This window comes from Macaca mulatta, chromosome 18 (assembly GCF_049350105.2).
Source record: "Macaca mulatta isolate MMU2019108-1 chromosome 18, T2T-MMU8v2.0, whole genome shotgun sequence".
NCBI lineage: Eukaryota > Metazoa > Chordata > Mammalia > Primates > Cercopithecidae > Macaca > Macaca mulatta.
This window is the reverse complement of record NC_133423.1, coordinates 22,354,596-22,375,203: the sequence shown is the minus strand read 5'-3', so window position 1 is coordinate 22,375,203 and position 20,608 is coordinate 22,354,596. Positions and strand designations below refer to the sequence as shown.

The 20,608-nt window shown below is 43.5% G+C and overlaps 1 pseudogene; it reads left to right on the top strand.

The window, feature by feature from the left end:
• The first annotated feature begins 618 nt into the window (after positions 1 to 618).
• LOC100430919 (large ribosomal subunit protein uL6 pseudogene) lies at positions 619 to 1,533 on the top strand (annotated as a pseudogene).
• The last annotated feature ends 19,075 nt before the right edge of the window (positions 1,534 to 20,608 follow it).

The following is a 20,608-nucleotide window of genomic DNA, read 5'->3' as shown; positions in this document are numbered from 1 at the left end:
TATAGATACACACACACACACATACATGCATGAATACACACATACATGCATCTATATACACACGTACATACATACATATAATGGATTTAACTGTATTTGTTTTATTCATCTCATGAATTTGCAGCCACAGAATGTATGTTTCAATCTTAGGTCTGGGGGAGGAGGCACGAAAGAAAATCAGAAACAGAAATCTTGGAATTAAACTCAAAGTAGGCCTGTAATCCCTGCACTTTGGGAGGCTGAGGGAGGTGGATCACTTGAGGTCAGGAGTTCAAGATCAGCCTGGCCAACATGGTGAAACCCCCGTCTCTACTAAAAATATAAAAATTAACTGGGTGTCGTGGCTCACGCCTGTAATCCCACCTACTCAGGAGGCTGAGGCAGGAGAATTACGTGAACCCAAGAGGTGGAGATTGCAGTGAGCCAATATTGCGCCACTGTACTCCAGCCTGAGGGACAGAGCAAGACTCCGTCTTAAAAAAAAAAAAAAAAAAAAACCTCAAATTAGTCCAGGACATTAGTTCTGAATTTTCTGCGAATATCAAAGGAAGGATGGAAGAAGTAAGACATTGAAGAGAAAAAGAAAGGCATATATCCGCTAATAGCATCAAAAAATACATGACTCTCTTTGTCACATCTACTGTGAGACTGAAGACCATTCTTAGCAATCAGACTGTTGACATTCCCGAAGATGTCAACATCACTCTGAAGGGACACAGTTATTGTGAAGGGCCCCAGAGGATCCCTGTGGAGGGACTTCAGTTACATCAGTGAAGAACTCAGTCTCCTTAGAAAGGAAAAGAAGAGGCTCCAGGTGGACAAAGTGTGGGGAAATAGAAAGGACCTGGCTACTGTTGGCACTATTTGTAGTCATAAACAGAACATGATCCAGGGTGCTGCACAGGGCTTCTGTAGTAAGATGAGGGCTGTGCATGCTCACTTCCCCATCAACATTGTTAGCCAGGAGTCTTTTGTTGAAATCTGAAATTTCTTGGGTGGAAAATAAATCTGCAGGGTTTGGATGAGGCCAGGTGTTGCTCATTCAGTATCTCAAGCCCAGAAAGATGAGTTAGCTCTTGAAGGAAATGATAGTGAACTTGTATCAAATTCAGTTGCTTTGATTCAGCAAGCCACGACAGTTAAAAACGAGGATATTGGCAAAGAGCAGGGGCTCATGCCTGTAATTCCAGCACTTTGGGAGGCTGAGGAGGGCGGATCCTTTGAGCACAAGAGTTTGAGACCAACCTGGGCAACATGGTTGAAACCCTGTCTACAAAAAAAACCACAAAAATTAGCCAGGTGTGGTGGCGTGTGCCTGTAGCCCCAGCTACTTGAGAGGTTGAGGTGGAAGGATGGCTTGAACCCAGGAGGTTGAGGCTGCAGTTAGCCATGGTCATGCTACTGCACTCCAGCCTGGGTGAAAGAGTGAGAGCTTACCTCAAAAAAAAAAAAAAAAAAAAAAAAAAAATCAGAAAATGTTTGGATGGTGTCTATATCTCTGAACAAGGAGCAGTTCAGCAGCCTGGTAAATAAGATCTAAGAGCTGTCTAACTGCACAGACAAGATGCCAGATGATTCCCCAGAACTATGTGTGATATTTAACAATTCAATAAAATACCTCAATTGAAAAAAAAATGTAAGTTTGAGATTAAAAGTAAAGACATAAAAATGTTTAGCATTATGCCAAGTAAAGTAGTGTAGAGTACAAGAAATTATGTTTAATCTCTATTTTTCTGAAACTCTAGGGAGAATTTTTTTAAAACTTAATTTTCGGGAAGATTTTTCCTTCTAAGGAATGGAGTTGGAAATGTATTTTTGTATCAGATGTTTATTAATTCTCTCTGAAAGGCCTTTTCAGCTTTCCCAAGTTCCAACTGTTATTTTCTTGGTTTCTTGAATGAATGAGCGCCACTTGGTTCGCTGACCACCCTAGGTTCACTGACCACCCTAGGTCTGCTGGAGACTGGGACTGAATCAGTTCCCAACTAATCTGAACAATTAAAGCAAATTCATTAGGCTCTTATGCTGCTTTGTGCTCCTATAATGTGGACTGCGATTGGTACGTGAGAGGTTTATCTGCTCATTTTATTCTTCCTGGCATGGAAGGCCCTTGAACACTAGTGGCAAGGTTGATGGCACAGTCTTTCCCAGCAAAGCACATTCTTGGCGGAGGCTTAGTACCAATCACGTGGCAGATCAGGGACTCTGCCAGGGTCCTCGGGCCAGGCTGGAATGGAGCAGGTCACTCCTGCTGCTGCTGCAAAGAGAACTGTCAGTGTTTGGGGAACTTCTCTGGAGCACCGAGAGCCTCCCTCCCCAACAACTCATCCCTATCCAGGGTCCAGGGATTCCCGTTAGCAGATGTGACCTGAATCATGCATTTACAACCTTCATTCAGTTCATTTATGTATTTATTTATTTTATTTTATTTTATTTTATTTTATTTTTTAGACGGAGTTTTCGCTCTTGTTGCCCAGGCTGGAGTGCAATGGTGCAATCTCAGCTCATTGCAACCTCTGCCTCCTGGGTTCAAGCATTCTCCCGCCTTAGCCTCCCAAGTAGCTGAGATTACAGGCATGCACCACCACGTCCAGCTAATTCTGTGTATTTAGTAGAGACAGGGTTTCACCATGTTGGTCAGGCTGGTCTCAAACTCCTGACCTCAGGTGATCCACCTGCCTCCGCCTCCCAAAGTGCTGGGATCACACATGTGAGCCACTGTGCCCGGCCCAGTTCATCTATTTAAAATGGCTTCCAGTCACTTGGGTAGGTGAACTAAATAGGCATTATCCCCGCTCAAGTGCAGTGGCAAAAGAAATATTAATGTAAATAAAACTCTGTTCTCTCATGATGTTTTTCATCCCAGGTAACATCTTTCTATAATATTCTTAATGAGAAGATGGAATTTTAAAATATTTGCAAAACAAGCCAGGCATGGTTGCTCACACCTGCAATCCCAATAGTTTGGGAGGCTGAGGCAGGAGGATCACTTGGGTTCAGGACTTTGAGACCAGCCTGGGTAACATAGTGAGACCTTGTCTCTACAAAACATCATAAAATTAGCCGGGTGTGGTAGTGTACACCTGTGGTCCTCCTCCCTATTCGGCAGGAGGCCGAAGTGGGAGGACTTTTGGGCCTAGAAATTTGAAGCTACAGTGTGCCATGATTGTGCCATTGCACTTCAACCTGGACAACAGAGTGAGACCCTGTCTCAAAAAAAAAAAAAATTGCAAAACAACAGTAAAAATGCAATTTTTTCAGAATTGATATATCTGAGAGGGACTCATTCAAGCATTTGAGCGTTGTTTGGAACCTGGAATTCATTTTCCCCCAGAGTAGCAAATTTACAAATGGCAGTTAGGTTCACAGACACAGAAGTATTTTATCCATCATGTTCCTGAAGGACTGTATTTGAGCTACCTAAAACCAAAATAGCAAAACCAGCTCAAAATTCAATGTCACAAAATATGACAATCTAAGTACCTGAACAAAAAGTACCCAAGTTTCCAAGATAAAAGTTTGTCATGGTTCATTCTAGTGCTTCAGTTTCAGTTTTAGAACAGTCACAAAAATCATTGCAACTCTCAGAACAGGAGCAAAATTCCAATTTTGTAAATGTGAGGCCTTGTTTCACAAATGCTAAGTAAAATTCATTAGTTAGTGTGAAAACTTAAAATTTTAAAAATATTTGCGTGTGTTATATGTACTGCTTTGGAACAGTTTACTTTGTTTGGTCTTTTTTCTGATTATAGAGCAACACATACTCATTACTAAAACTGCTGGATATTTTCATCAACCAAAGGCATATAACAATTTGAAAAGCATTTATGGTGGAAAATTTCTAAACTAAACTAAAACTACTAACAGTGAGTCTCTGCAGTGCTTTTGCCTGGAGCTGCTCCCATTCCCCTATCCTGTTCTGCTGTCAAAGGGGCTCTACCAGGGCCAGCTGTGAGCACTGGCATTTTCACTCCCATGGTCAAGGGGTTCACTGGATTTGAAGCAGTGGACAACGTCTATGCACAGCAGTGTTGTTGATGGACATGATCTTGGCAGCAGGCGAGTGGAGCGGGATTGGGGCAAGCATCTGGCTGATGTGGGCTGCATGTGTGTGCAGGGCAGATCAAGGGGAACCTGGCTATCCACACATTCCCAGCATGCTCAGATGAGACGTGAAAGGGCCCAACAAAAAGTGACTATCAGGCAGACTTGAAAATGGAAGAAACTTAAATGCCACTTTTGTGCTTCAAAAGCCATCATTACCTGCCACACACTGGGAGAAAATATTTGCAAATCATATACATCACAAAGGATGTACAGTCAGAATATATATTTTATTTATTTTATTTTATTTTTCAACAACTTTTCAGTTCCAGGGTACATGTGCAGGATGTACAGGTTTGTTACATAGGCAAAAGTGCACCATGATTATTTGCTATACAGATCAACCTATCACCTAGTTATTAAGCCTAGCATCTATTAGTTATTCTTTCTGATGCTCACCCTCCCCACCAGCCCTCAACAGGCCCTAGTATGTGTTGTTCCCCGCCACGTGTCCATGTGTTCTCATCATTCAGCTCCCCTTGTAAGTGAGAACATGTGATATTTGGTTTTTTGTTTCCGCATTGGTTTGCTGAGGCGGGGAGAGCAGAATATATATTTTAAAAACCCATGAAACTCAACAATAAAAATATTAAAAACCCATAGACAGGGATAGTGGCATGTGCCTATGCTCCCAACTACTGGGGAAGCTGAAGTAAGAAGATTGCTTGAGCCCAGGAGTTTGAGACTGCAGTGAGCTACGATTACGCCACTGTACTCCAGCCTGGGCAACAGAGTGAGACCCCATCTTTTGATAGATAAATAACAAAAACCCAATTTAAAACATGGGCGAAAGATTTGAATATACATTTCACCAAAGAAAATCTATAGATGGCTAATAAGCACATGAAAAGATGCTCAACACATTAGGCCAGCCACACTGGCTCACACCTGTAATCCCAGCACTTTGAGCGGCCAACGTGTGAGGATTGCTTTAGTCCAGGAGTTCTAGGTTAGCCCTGGCAACATAGCAATACCCCATCTCTACCAAAAAACACAAAAACAAAACATTAGCTGGGCGTGGTGGTGTGCACCTGCAGACCCAGCCACTCAGAAAGCTCAAGTGGGAGGATCACTTGAACCTGGAAGGTCAAGGCTGCAGTCAGCCATGGGTGTGCCACTGCACTCCAGCCTGGGTGACAAAGCGAGACTTTGTCTGGAAAGAAAAAAAAGATACTCAACACGTTTAATCAATAAAGAAATACAAATTAAAATGGAAACACAATGAATAAAATAAAGAAATAGAAAAAAATATTGAAAAAACCCCACAATGCCCACAAGGATGGCTATAATAATAATAAAAAAAAAGATGAACAATACCAAATATAATGAGGATGTGAAGAAGAAACTGGAACCCTAATACACTGCGGGTGGGAGTGTAAAGTAGGACAGCCACTTTGGAAAATAATTGGTCATTTCTTAAAACATTAAACACAAGCTTGCCATATGACTCAGCAATTCCACTTCTAGAACCTTCCCTATGAGAAATAACAACACAAGTTCAAATAACAACCTGTATGCCAAAAACTGAAAACAATCCAAATGTCTGTCAACCAATGAATGGATAAGGCAAGTACTATTCAAGAACAAAAAGCAAAGGACAATTGATTCATGTTACAACTTGGACAAACCTCAAAAACACTGTGCTAACTAAAAAAGGCCAGACACAACAGACTACATATTGAAATATTCCAATGTTATGAAAGTCAAAAGAGACAAAGTTATAGAGATAAAACATCAGTGGTTTCCTAAGGCTGGGGGAAGCAGGGTTAGCTGCAAATAGACATGAAAGAATATTTTGGGACGATGGGACTATTCTCAAAATGAAGTATGATAGCAGTTGCACAAACCCATAAATATAGTAGAAATTGTTATACTGTACACTAACAATGATAAAATTTTATGTAAATTATCCCTCAATAAAACTTTTTATGGATGAGTGTAGTGACCTGAGCCTGCAATCCCAGCACTCTGGGAGGCCAAGGCAGGAGGACCACTCGAGGCCAGGAGTTTGAGACCAGCCCAGGCAACATAGCAAAATCCTGTCTCTACCAAAGAAATTAGCCAGGCATAGTGGCATGCATCTGTAGTCCCAGCTACTCAGGAGACTGAAGGAAAAGGATTACTCAAACCAAAGAGGTTAAGGCTGCAGTGAGCCATGATTGTGCCACATTGCACTCCAGCCTGGGAAACAGAGTGAGGGCCTGTCTCAATTTTTTTTTTTTTTTTTTTTTTTTTTTTTTTTTGTGACGGAGTCTCGCTCTGTCGCCCAGGCTGGAGTGCAGTGGTATGATCTCGGCTCACTGCAATCTCCACCTCCAGTGTTCAAGCAATTCTCCTGCCTCAGCCTCCCCAACAGCTGGAACTACAGGCACGCACAACCACCCCCAGCTAATTTTTTTTGTATTTTTAGTAGAGATGGGGTTTCACCATCTTGGCCAGGCTGGTCAAACTCCTGGCCTCAAATGATCCACATGCCTCGGCCTCCAAAAATGCTGGGTCAATTGTTTTTTAAAAAAGTAGAACAATAGAATAAAACAGTTAGTGGATCCCTTGCTTATCTTGCCCTACAATAGAGTATTTTCTGACTTTTATTCTTACGTCATGTTCAAAGCATCAGACCTACTTGGTAAAACTGTGACTTGAACGACTACTTCAGATTTTCATCCCCATGAGTCTGAGAAGCAGATACCTAGTGAGTAAATCCTCCTGAACATGATATTCCTCGTGACAGATACCCAGAGAGCCAAAAGTCTAAGGCAAGAATTATCACCAGCTGCCTCGTGTCCCATTGCTCATTTGACAGTGTTACTATGCTGTTCCCTTACGTATGAAGACAGTGTGAAGCCTGTCCTCCGACAGATGGAAAGGCAGCAGGGAGAACAGGGTGCTCTAGGAGCTCTGCAAAGGTCAGGAGATGGGGCTCCTGGACTCTGTCACCACCTGCTACCGGCTGGTCAGGGAGCCTTGAAGAATGCAGTGTCCAAGATCTGTATTAATGACATTCTTTTTATATAAAAGGCATAATGAAGCTTACATGGTCTTAAATCAGAGTTTTTGGCAAAATATTGTGTTTCCTGTCCCTACCATTTACTTTTATGGTTACATGGCCAACTAAGAGTTTGATCAATTCTAACTGATTGATAACTCAGGAAGAAAACTTAAGTTTCTTGCCTGTAGCAAAATTTCACAAAGGAAGTTCACTCCAAGCCACAGCTTTCTGAAGTGCAGTCTACCCCAGTTGCCCTCTTTCCCTTTCTTGAGCTGCTAGGTCTCATCCAAGCCTCATGCAACTAGTCCTTTTCTTGGTGTAAAAGATCCACAAGGCTAAGTTCTGGGCTCAGTTGTGCCAGCCTCGCAAACTCCCATCTTTGTTGCCCCCGGGAGAGGCCATGACTATACCCTTGAGAACTTGGCCCTTTCTGCTCTCTGTGTTCCACAGCCCCCTTTCTTGTAAGCTGTCCAAACTTGTCTTCCTAAGGACAGAAAGAACTTCACTACAGAGTGAAAAACTTCCCAATCTGCAAATGTGGCTGCACGTGACAGGAATAATTTAACTACCAATTAAAGTGTGTGTGCTACACAAGCACTTCTCATCCTCATTTGCTTTATCGGTGTTCATTTATGAGTCCATTTTTTTCTGTCTGTTACCCTGTACCCATCGGTAATGAGACCTCAGCAATAGCCTTCCAGTCTCCTCTTTCCAAATCTACCATCACCACCCCTTCCCAGCACCACAGCCACTATCATGGGGGCTACTCAGACAGCCATCAGGCCAATCTTCTTAGATATTTGTTTTCATTTTTTTTTTTTTTTTTTTTTGAGACCAAGTTTCGCTCTATCACCCAGGCTAGAGTGCAGCAGTGTGATCTCTGCTTATTGCAACCTCTGCCTCCCGGGTTCAAGTGATTCTCCTGCCCCAGCCTCCCAAGTAGCTGGGAGTACAGGCACCTGCCCCACGCCTGGCTGATTTTTGTAGTTTTAGTAGAGATGAGGTTTCACCATATCGGCCAGGTTGGTCTCGAACTCCTGACCTTGTGATCCACCCGCCTCAGCCTCCCAAAGTGCTGGGATTACAGGCATGACCCACTGTGCCTGGCCAGACACTTGTTTTTCATCTCTCTCTCTCTTGCTTATAAATCTTCTGTGATTCCCCATCACAAATAGAATAAAGCTAAAACATCTCCACTTGACATTCCTGAGTTTACCTGGCTCTATGTGTATAAAACTCTTTCTCCGTTGCAATTCTCTTGTCTTAATAAATCGGTTCTATCTGGGCACTAGCCAAGAATAATCCACTGGGCGGTTACAGAAGAACAAGAATAACTTCAAAAGCACTTTGCAACTACCCCATCCAACTTCCTCATTTTACTCACTTCACAGATTCAGACAAAGATCCAGACACACTCAAAGACGTGGTAGGGTAGGAAGTGGAGATAATTCTGCTGCATTCTGAAAAACCGCACCATTAAAACAGAAGAATTCCTGGTGTTCAGGGAACCATTTACATTGCTGATGAATTCATTACTTGTGCCACAATGCTTTCTTACCCATTGCCTGGCTGAAAAGAAAAACAGTCTCAAACCCCGTAAGTCCCCATGTTAACTTTTCCCCATATAGTAAAGCTGAAATGCAATAACAAACTCGCTTTCTGTTTTTGTCATTAACATAGCAATTTATTCCATTACTCCGAAACTAAAGTTTTGAAAACAAATATCAATATCAATATCTAATTTTGTTGCCTCTCTCTCTAACCAGTCCGTAAGTCTTATGAGATATTTGTTCACCCTTCTATCTCCAGCAGTTCGTGCAGTGTTTGGCTTGCACTGGCTCAAATGACAGTCCTTGAGTGAATGGATGGATGGCTCTTAGATACATGGTCTTCTCACTGCAATATATGCTCATTCACTCTCAAAAGACTAACTTAGCAAATAGCACTAATTAAGGTGGAATGTAAAATCGAGCCTAGTTATCCTGTGAAGCTTTAACAGGTACAGTACCAGCCCAAGGAAAAACTAAAAAAAAAAAAATTTTTTTTCTTTTTTTGAGGCTGAGTCTGGCTTTGTTGCCCAGGCTGGAGTGCAATGGCATGGTCTTTGCTCACTGCAGCCTCCAACTCCTGGGGTCAAGCCATCCTCCCACCTCAGCCTTCCTAGTAGCTGGGACTACAGGTGCACACCACCACACTGAGCTAATTTTTGTATTTTTTGTAGAGATGGGGTTTCAGCATGTTGCCTAGGCTGGTCTTAAACTCCTGAGCTCAAGTGATCCTCCTGCCTCAGCCTCCCAAAGTGCTGGGATTATAGGCATGAGTCACTGCACCTGGCCAAAAACTGAATTTTTGAAGTGTCATTTTCTAGGCCTTTTCTTTCAATCCCATTTTCTCCCCATTTTCAAATTTCCTCTGCCCTGACCATGTACTATTGTGGGACTATTTTCCCCTATAATTTTCATATCAGTATAAAAGTAGTGAGAATAACAAAACATAGACTGCAGGATATTTTAATCTCATTTTATTGTAAGCTTAATAGACCTTAAAGCAGTTAGTTTTGAACTTTACTATGCATCAGAATCACCCAAGGCTCTCATTCAGATGCAGATTTTAGGGGCCCAGAGACTCTCATTCAGTGGATCTGCATACAGGGCCACAAATCAACAGTTTAAGCTCCCAGTGAACAGCACACCATGAATCACTACTTTAAGACATTTATAGACAATCAACCACATTTCGCCAGATTGTGTAATCATTTTCTGCCCAGTATTTTTCCAGTCTGCTTGAGGCTAGAGTAAAAGTCTGTGAAAAATTCATACTCAATATACTGTTAGTAATTTAATGCTTTAACATTGGAGAACATTTGCATTTTAAAGAGAATGCCCAAAGAGAGCAAACATTTACCTCAAAGCAATGAAACTCGAAGGTTGATTCTGAGTTTCAACTGTCATCATTAAAAATTTGGGCAATGGGTTGAGGTGTGGGGCAGTAAAAAGACACCCTCTTTAATATGCAAATGTACTCTTGTACTATTTAAATAAAAGAGTCTGATCAGAGGAGTTACCTGTTTTCTTAGGTTTGTTTACACCGTGCAGTTTCAAACGTAGGCTTACTAATCTATCATGGTTTAGGCTACTGGTGAGAATAAATAATATGATTAACTTCAGTTCACTCTTATTAGCTCCTCTGCCCCAAGATGTGTGAACCTGGACGTGTTTTATCTCCCAGAGTCTCCTTTGTTAAATGAGAATGATACAGCTCCTTCCTTGGGTTGATGTGAGGATTAAGTGAGTTACTTATGCACTATTCCTAACACCTTACTTCCTATGTGGGAAGTACCCACTAATTGTCAGTAATCAGCACTATGATAGGGGCTGGGCACCGAGATTTGCAGAGACAAAATTCCTGCCCTTAGGGAGGTATGCACAGGTAGCCAAGAGAGCTAGAGGAGGAACACTTACCAGGATTGGAACAAAGAATGCCTCATGGAAATGACATCTGAGGGATTGTGATGGATGGGTAGAAGTTTCAGGGAGGAGGATGCAGGGTCTATGGAAGAATATCCGGATAAAAACAACAGCTTGTGCAAAGTGATAAGTAAAAGCTTGGCTTGTTTAAGAGAACTGCAAAAATAGTTTAGTATGGATGAAATATAATTAATGGAAAGCAGGCAGGGATGGCCTCGTGAGCCTACGACCTGTACAGACACACAGGGCCCCTTGTTTACAAAGACCCTGTGCTTTTTAAATGTTCTGTTGTTACCATCCTGAAGTTACTCATTTTTGAACAACAGGCCTTGCATTTTCACTGTGCCATGGGCCCTGCCAATTATGGAGCTGGGCCCAAGGGCAGATGTGATAGTATGCTTCATCAGAAAACGTGTAAGTGTAGGATTACTGGCAAGTTACTCACAGACAGGGAAATATGGGTATTTATAGGAGAGGAATTCATGTAAAAATTAATGTCAGTCCCAGAAAAAATCTTGAGTGTCACGCATGTCCGTGTGAAGAGACCACCAAACAGGCTTTGTTTGAGCAACAAAGCTGTTTATTTCACTTGGGTGCAGGTGGACAGAGTCCAAAAAAGGAGTCAGTGAAGGGAGATAGGGGTGGGGCAGTTTTATAGGATTTGGGTGGGTAGCGGAAAATTACAATCAGAGGAGTTGTTCTCTGGTGGGCAGGGGCGGGGGTCACAAGGTGCTCAGTGGAGGAGCATCTGAGCCAGGAGAAGGAATTTCATGAGGTAATGTTATCAGTTAAGGCAGGAACCAGCCATTTTCACTTCTTTTGTGATTCTTCAGTTGCTTTGGGCCATCCAGATGTATATGTGCAGGCTTGGGCTCAGAGGCCTGACATTCCGGTCTTTTTATATTAATTAGAAAAATAAAACAAAATAGTGTTGAAGTGTTGGGGCAGTTAAATGTTGGGGGGTGGTATGGAGAGATAATGGGTGATGTTTCTCAGAGCTGCTTCGGGCGGGATTAGGGGCAGTGTGGGAACCTAAAGTGGGAGAGATTAAGCTGAAGGAAGATTTTGTGGTAAGGGGTGATGATATTGTGGGGTTGTTACAAGGAGCATCTGTCGTATAGAATGATTGGTGATGGCCTGGATGTGGTTTTCTATGAATTGAGAAACTAAACAGAAGACAGAAGGTGCAAATAAGAGAAGGAGAAAAACAGGTATTAAAGGACTAAGAGTTGGGAAGACCCAGGACATCTAATTAGAGAGTGCCCAAAGTGGTTCAGCATGATTATTTGCTTGGTTGGTGAGTTTTTTGGGCTCTATCCCTGAGTTTTTTTTTTTTTTTTTTTTTTTTTTTTTTGAGACGGAGTCTCGCTTTGTTGCCCAGGCTGGAGTGCAGTGGCCGGATCTCAGCTCACTGCAAGCTCCGCCTCCCGGGTTTACGCCATTCTCCTGCCTCAGCCTCCCGAGTAGCTGGGACTACAGGCGCCCACCACCTCGCCCGGCTAGTTTTTTGTATTTTTAGTAGAGACGGGGTTTCACCATATTAGCCAGGATGGTCTCGATCTCCTGACCTCGTGATCCGCCCGTCTCGGCCTCCCAAAGTGCTGGGATTACAGGCTTGAGCCACCGCCCCCGGCCTATCCCTGAGTTTTTTATGTTGTCATATACCAGGCCAGATAGATTTAGGTAAAAACAACACTCTTCATTTAAAAATATACAGAGTCCTCTTTTTTTAGCAGTGAGCAAGTCCAGGCCTCTGCGATTTTGGAGGAAAGAGAAATGCAAAGCCAGCAATTGTTTGTTAAAGAAGAATTAGAAACAGCTAGGAGATAGTGAATGAGATTGATAGTGTGGTGGAGATAGCTGAGGAGATGTAGAGGGTAGCATAAGAATGGATCGAGAATGAGAATGAGTATAGGCTGTGCGCAGTGGCTCACGCCTGTAATCCCAGCACTTTGGGAGGCTAAGGCGGGTGGATCACAAGGTCAGGAGATCGAGACCATCCTGGCTAACACGGTGAAACCCCGTCTCTACTAAAAATACAAAAAAATTAGCTGGGCGTGGTGGCGGGCGCCTGTAATCCCAGCTACTCAGGAGGCTGAGGCAGGAGAATGGCATGAACCCGGGAGGCGGAGCTTGCAGTGAGCCGAGATTGCACCACTGCACTCCAGCCTGGGCGACAGAGCGAGACTCCGTCTCAAAAAAATAAAAAAATTTAAAAAAGAGTATAAAAGTAAGGAATAGGATTTCATCGGGGTGAAAGTATTGGAGTGTACCTTGCCACCGAAGATCTTCTATTCACTTCAAGAGAGACTTAAGGGTGACAGTTTGAGGTAAAACCAGGAGCCACTGAATACCAAGAGCCTGAGAAACTGCTTGGGTGATTTGACTAATAAAGGTGGGTCCATTATCAGACTACTTAGAGGTGGGAAGGCCATCCGAGAAATTATGTCTGACAGAAGGGAAGAAATGACTGTGGTGGCTTTCTCAGACCCTGTGGGAAAGGCCTCTACCTATCCAGTGAAAGTGTCTACACAGACCAACAGGTATTTTAGTTTCCTAACTCTGGGCATGAGAGTAAAGTCAATTTGCCAGTCCTGGGCAAGGACAGATCCCCAAGCCTGATGTGTAGGGAAGGGAGGGGGACTGAGAAATCCCTGAGGAGTAGTAGAATAGCAGATGGAACACTGAGAAGTGATTTCCTTGAGGATAGATTTCTATGATGGAAAGGAAATGAGAGGTTCTAAGAGGCGGGCTAGCAGCTTGTAACCTACATGAAAGAGGTTATGAAATGACAGAATGGAATGGGCCTGTGAGGCTGGAAGGAGATATTTTTTGGTCTAAGAACCATCTGCCTTGAGTGGGGAGGTATTGATAGGTGGAAACTTCAGTGGGAGAGTAAATAGGAGTGACTGATGAGAAGGAAAAAAACTGGCCATGAGGGACAGAAGTAGGAATACTGGCTGCTTTTTTAGCTGTCTTATCAGCATAATTGTTGCCTTGAGCAATGGGGTCTGAGGCCCTTTGATGGCCTTTGCAGGGAATGACTCCAGCTTCCTTTGGCAGTAAAGCAGCCTTGAGAAGAGTTTTTATTAAAGAGGCATTAATGATGGAGGACCCTTGCGTAGTGAGGAAACCTCTTTTAGCCTATATAACAGCTTGGTGGTGCAGGATATGGAAGGCATATTTAAAGTCAGTATAAATATTGACATATGGTCCCTTTGTAAGAGTGAGGGCCAAGTTAAGGCAAAGAGTTCGGCTTGCTAAGAGATAGTGGAGTAGGGCAGAGCAGTAGCCTCAATGATAGATGTGGAAGATACTATAGCATAGCCTGCCTTTGCTGGTGAGTGGCGATTAGGCCTCGTGGAACTGCCATCAGTAAACTAAGTGTGATCAGGGTGAGGAACAGGAAAGAAGGAAATAAGGGGAAATGGAGTGAATGCCAAGTGGATCAGAGAGATACAGTCATGGGGGTCAGGTGTGGTATCCGGAATAACGTGGGAGGCCGGATTGAAGTCCGGGTCAGGAACAATGGTAATTGTGGGAGACTGAACAAAGAGTGAGTACAGCTGAAGGAGCCAGGGAGCAGAAAGTATATGCGTCAGGTGGGAGGAAGAAAATCGATTTTGGAAGTTATGAGAACTGTAGAGAGTGAGTTGAGCACAGTTTGTGATTTTTAGGGCCTGTAAAAGTATTAGGGTGGGCCGGGCGTGGTGGCTCAAGCCTGTAATCCCAGCACTTTGGGAGGCCGAGGCGGGCGGATCACAAGGTCAGGAGATCGAGACCACAGTGAAACCCCGTCTCTACTAAAAATACAAAAAATTAGCCGGGCGTGGTGGCGGGCGCCTGTAGTCCTAGCTACTCAGGAGGCTGAGGCAGGAGAATGGCGTGAACCCGGGAGGCGGAGCTTGCAGTGAGCCGAGATCGCGCCACTGCACTCCAGCCTGGGCAACAGCGTGAGACTCCGTCTCAAAAAAAAAAAAAGTATTAGGGTGGTGGCAGCCACTGCACACAGACATGATGGCCAACCTAAAACAGTAAGGTCAAGTTGTTTGGACAAAAAGGCTGCAGGGCGCAGTCCCAGCTCTTGTGTAAGAATTCTAACCGCACAGCCCCGCACTTTGGCTGTGTGCAATGAAAAATATTGGGATGAGTTAGGCAGAGCTAACTAGTGTGGGAGCAGCTTTTAGGGCTGTTTTTAAGGAATGGAAAGAGGAGTGGGGAAAGGATTTAGGATCTATGGGGTCAGTTAGGTTTATCTAGAATAGAATAATGGGTTGTGGAGGGAGGTATTGAGGATAGGAGAGTATATATGGCTTTGGCACCACGGGGTGGACAGGCAAGACAATTAGGTTGATAAGGTGCAGATCCTGACCTAACCTGTAAGGCTTGTCTGGTTTTTGGACAGGTAAAATGGGGGAATTGTAAGGAGAGTTTATAGGCTTTAAAAGGCCATGCTGTAACAGGCGAGTGATAACAGGCTTTAATCCTTTAAAGTGTGCTATGGAATGGGATATTGGCATTGAGCAGGGTAAGGGTGATTAGGTTTTAATGGGATGGTGAGGGGTGCATCATCCATTGCCAAGGAGGGAGTAAAGGTGTCCTATACTTGTGGATTAAGGTGGGGAGATACAAGGAGAGGATGTGAAGGAGGCTTTGAACTGGGAGAAAAGGTAGCAATGAGGTGTGGCTGTAGCCCAGGAATAGTCAGGGAAGCAGATAATTTAGTTAAAATGCTAGTAATAAGGGAACTGGGCAGGTGGGATAACTAAAAAGGAGTGCATAAAAGAATATTGTCCAAGTTGGCACCAGAATTGGGGAGTTTTAAGAGGTTTAGAAGCCTGGCGGTCAATACCCACAACAGTTATAGGGGCAAGGGAAGCAGGCCCTTGAAAAGAAGGTAATGTGGAGTGGGTAGCCTCCATATTGATTAAGAAGGGGACGGACTTACCCTCCAATGTGAGAGTTACCCAAAGCTCGGCATCCATGATGGTCCAGGGACTTCTGAGGCAATCAGGCAGCGTCAGTCTTCAGCCGCTAAGCCAAGAAGATCTGGGAAGGAGTCAGTCAGAGAACCTTGGGCCAGAGTTCCACTCTGGGAGTAGCTGTCAGGTGAGTTGGACAGTCTGATTTCCAGTGGGGTCCCGCACAGATGGGACATGGCTTAGGAGGAATCCCGGGCTGTGGGCATTCCTTGGCCCAGTGGCCAGATTTCCAGCACTTGAAGCAAGCTCCTAGAGGAGTAGGTCATGGAGGAACCCCTGGCAGCGGCAGATCAGGTGTTTGGAGTTCTTGTGTACTGGAGATGTGGCTGGGCTTTCTCTCACAGTGGAGGCAAGGAACTGCAACTCAGAAATATGGTGCTACTTGGCTGCCTCTTCTCTATTATTGTACACCTTGAAGGTGGGGTTAAGTCCTGTTGTGGGGTTTGAGGGCCAGAATCTAATTTTTGGAGCTTTTTTTTTTAATGTCGGTAGTGGGTTGGGTAATAAAATGCATATTGAGAATAAGATGGCCTTCTGGTCCTTCTGGATCTAGGGCAGTAAAGCGTCTAAAGGTTGTTGTCAAATGGGTTGAGTTTTTACATTTGATGAAAAAGAGCCTAAATGCTAACTGATTTGGTAGAGGTTGGATAAAGAAAAAGGAGCATTAACCTTGACTATGCCTTTAGCTCCAGTCACCTCTTTAAGCCAGACCCGGTGTGAGGAGGGGAGGTGATAGAAGGATTATAGGGTGGGGGAGCAGAGGCTGAGGAAGAATTGGGACCAGGCTCTGCCTGGCAAGGAGCAGCCTGGGGAGGATGGGAGAGGTCAGATGGGTCTGTAGAAAAGGAGGATTCAAAGGACTCAGAGCTTGGGGTCGAGACTGAAGGAACAGACAGGAGAGAAAGAAGAAAGATTTGGGACGAGTTGCATTGGGAGCAGAGACCAGGGAGGGACCAATGTGTAAAAGAATGCCTGGACGTCAGACATCTCAGACCATTTGCCCATTTTACAACAAGAATTATCTAGATCTTGTAAGATGGAGAAATCAAAAGTGCCGTTTTCTGGCTATTTGGAACCATTGTCGAGTTTGTATTGGGGTTAAGTGGCATTGCAGAAAATAAGGCATTTAGGTTTTAGGTCAGATGTGAGTTGAAGACGTTTTAAGTTCTTGAGAACACAGACTAAGGGAGAAGGAGGAATGGAGGGTGGAAGGTTACCTATAGTGAAGGAGGCAAGTCTAGAGAGAAGATAGGGTAAAGACACGGAGAAGGGGGGTGGTGAGCAGCCCTGGCATGCAATGTGGGTGAGCAGGCAAAGCAGGCATCCCCGCAATTGACTTGCCACCAAGGCAATGTGGGTGAATGACCAAGGCAGGCATCCCTGCAGTGATCAGACACCAATGGAGTGTGGGTGAATAATCAGGCAGGTGTCCCCACAGTGATTAAACACCAAGGGAAGACTGTCTTCCTGAGTCCGTGACCTGCACCAGAGTTTTGGGTCCACAGATAAAATGTGTCTCTTTTGTCTCTACCAGAAAGGAAAAAGAACTGGAATGGGAAGGACAGGGAGATTGAAGGGTAGCCAGAAAGGCTGGAGAAGAGACTGAAAAGATGACTTACCCAATTTGAAATTGGTGAGCTGTTCCTTGGGCTGGTTGGTCTGAGGACCTGAGGTCATAGGTGTATCTCCTCAAAGAGTGAGGGTAAGGACAGAGAAGGCGTCCTCTTTTCCTGGGTTTCAGCACCCAATGTCACACATGTCCATGTGAAGAGACCACCAAACAGGCTTTGTTTGAGCAATGAAGCTGTTTATTTCACCTGGGTGCAGGCGGGCAGAGTTTGAAAAAGGAGTCAGCGAAGGCAGTAGGGGTGGGGCAGTTTTATAGGATTTGGGTGAGTAGCGGAAAATTACAGTCAGAGGAGTTGTTCTCTGGCAGGCAGGGACGGGGGTCACAAGGTGCTCAGTGGAGGAGCTTCTGAGCCAGGAGAAGGAATTTCATGAGGTAATGTCATCAGTTAAGGCAGGAACCCGCCATTTTCACTTCTTTTGTGATTCTTCAGTTACTTCAGGCCATCTGGATGTATACGCGCAGGCTTGGGCTCAGAGGCCTGACAAAGAGCTCCTTCTCTAACCTTTAGAACTCAGCAAGCAATAGTTTTTGCTTCACTTAGATTTTTTTTTTTTTTTTTTTTTTTTTTTTGAGACAGAGTCTGGCTCTGCCGCCCAGGCTGGAGTGCAGTGGCCGGATCTCAGCTCACTGCAAGCTCCGCCTCCCGGGTTCACGCCATTCTCCTGCCTCAGCCTCCCGAGTAGTTGGGACTACAGGTGCCCGCCACCGCGCCCGGCTAGTTTTTTGTATTTTTTAGCAGAGACGGGGTTTCACCGTGTTAGCCCGGATGGTCTCGATCTCCTGACCTCGTGATCCGCCCGTCTCGGCCTCCCAAAGTGCTGGGATTACAGGCTTGAGCCACCGTGCCCGGCCCACTTAGATTTTTTAAGTCATCCAGATGAACATACATGAACCGTATCACACACTGGCTGTCAGTGAGGAATTTATCTTATTGTAGCTAAGAAAGTGTGTGATGTTTTATTCTTCTGGTGATGATTCTCCTCTGGAAGTCTCTTGTATACCCTCCTCCACCAGAATTAATCATTGCTTCTACAATATTCTTAGGGTATCTTTGTATAGGAGTCTTTCATAATTTTCAGAAAAATTCCTAGAAATGAAATTGCTGGGTCAAACAGGAAATAAGTTTTTCATTTTGATAGATATTTTTAAATTGTCTTTTGAAAAAATACTTTTGCCGACACGATGTAATACCAGAAATTTTTATTTTGTAACTTGATAAATAGAATTAGTATTATTGCATTATTTAATTGCATTTCTGTTATTTAAAAAGAGGTGAAGTATCTTTTCATATACATATTTAAAAGCCATCTGAATTATTATTGTATTTTTTAAGACAGTCAGTCTCCCTCTGTTGCCCAGGCTGGAGTGCAGTTGCCCAATCTTGGCTCACTGCAACCTTCACTTTACTGGCTCAAGTGATCCTCCTGGCCTCAGCCTCCCAAAGAGCTGGAACTACAGGTGCATGCCACCATACCCAGCTAATTTTTGTGTTTTTTGTGCAAGAGATGGGGTCTTGCTATGTTGCCCACACTGGCCTTGAACTCCTGAGCTCAAGTGATCCACCCACCTCGGCCTCCCAAAGTGCTAGCATTGCAGACATGAACCACGGCACTCAGATGATTTGAATTATTTCTGTGAACTGCCTGTCCATGTTCTTTGTCTGCTTTCCTGTTTATAATTGGTCTTTGTAATTGATTTGTAAGAATACTTTATATATATTAAAGATAGTACACCTTGTCGCTCATATATTTACCAGCTTGTCATTTCCATTTTTCCAGGAAGAAAATCTTAATCTGTATGTAGACAAATTTACCAATCATTTCTTTGAAAGATTCTGAGCTATTTCATTTTTAGAAAACCCTTTGTACTCTGAACATAGACATTCTCCTGAATTTTCTTTTTGAATTTTTATGGTTTCACTTTAAAATATATTTTTAACATCTTCAAACACTTGGAACTTGCTTTGGTGTGATGTGTGAGTTAAGGAAACAAATTTTTTCCCAATTGTCTCAACACCCAATTATTCAAAAACAAATTTTCCCTACTGATTCAAATTGCCACCTTCATTATAATTTAAATTCTCATCTATTTTGTGTCTCATTTATAGTTCTCCATTTTGTTCCATTGATTTGCCTATCCATGTGCTGATGTGAAACCGGTTCAGTACTTATGGCTTTTATAATGTATTTGTGATCCTCCCACCTCAGCCTCCATAGTAGCTGGGACTACAGGAGCATGCCACCACACCCAGCTAATATTTTATTTTTAGTAGAGATGGGGTCTCACTATGTTACCCAGGCTGGTCTCAAAGTCCCAGACCCAAGCAATCCTCCTGCCTCAGCCTCCCAAAGTGCTGGGATTACAGGCATGAGCCTCTGTATATGGCCTGTAATCTACTTTGCTATTTGATGGGGCTGACCCCTTCTCCTTACTCTTGTTTTTCAAAAACTTCCTGAGTGTTACCTGTTTACTTTTCCATATGAACTTTATAATCATCTTATTAGGTTCCTCCCAAAATCCTGTTGGTGACATGATCAGATCTGAATTTCAAAAAGACCATTCTGGCTACAATGTGAAGAAAAGAGTATATGTAGGAAGACCAGCAAGATATGCAGAGGTTCACCAGAGATGAGGGGACCTTGGACAAGGATCATGGCAGTGGAGATGGAAAGAAAACAGGATCAAGTGATATGGAGGAATAAGAATTGGCAGGACTTGGTGATGAATGTGATTTAGCAGCTTAGGAAAATGTATTTTTCTAGTCTTGCTTAGAGCAGTCCCAGACTTTAGTCCAATTCCAGAAAAGCCCCAGTCTGCACCAATCCAAAAATACAGAATTAGTTTTATAGTTGCCCTAAAAATAAGGGTCCTCTTGGAGAAGGACCTGGAGCTCTTCTGTAGAGAGATGTCACAGGTTCAGACAAGATACCCCTAACTGAATTGCCCTTTATGAGAGATACCAAACCAGCTCTAGAGCATTTGATAGGCTGAAGAGATGTCCCCAGGACCCCAAGCCTCATTCTAAATAGCAATGGTGTATTCTGAGACATTCTGTCACATCACATTTGGGGCCTGAGATAAAACTTGTGGTTGGTGAAGAAAAAAGTACAATACCACAACAGTTTTCCTTTCTTCAGTTCCTTAAAAAGTTAAGCAGAATTACCATACCCTCCAACAATTCCACTGCTAGGTATATATCCTAAAGAACTGAAAGCTGGGACTCAAACAGACCCTTGCATACTAATGTTCATGGCAGCATTATTCACAATAACTAAAAGGTGAAAACAACCCAAGTGGCCCTCAACAGATGACAGATAAACAAGATGTGATATGTACATACAATGGATTATTCAGTCTTAAAGCTGAATGACACTCTGATCCAGGCTACAACATAAATGATCATAGAAAACATTATGCTAAGAGAAACATTCCAGAC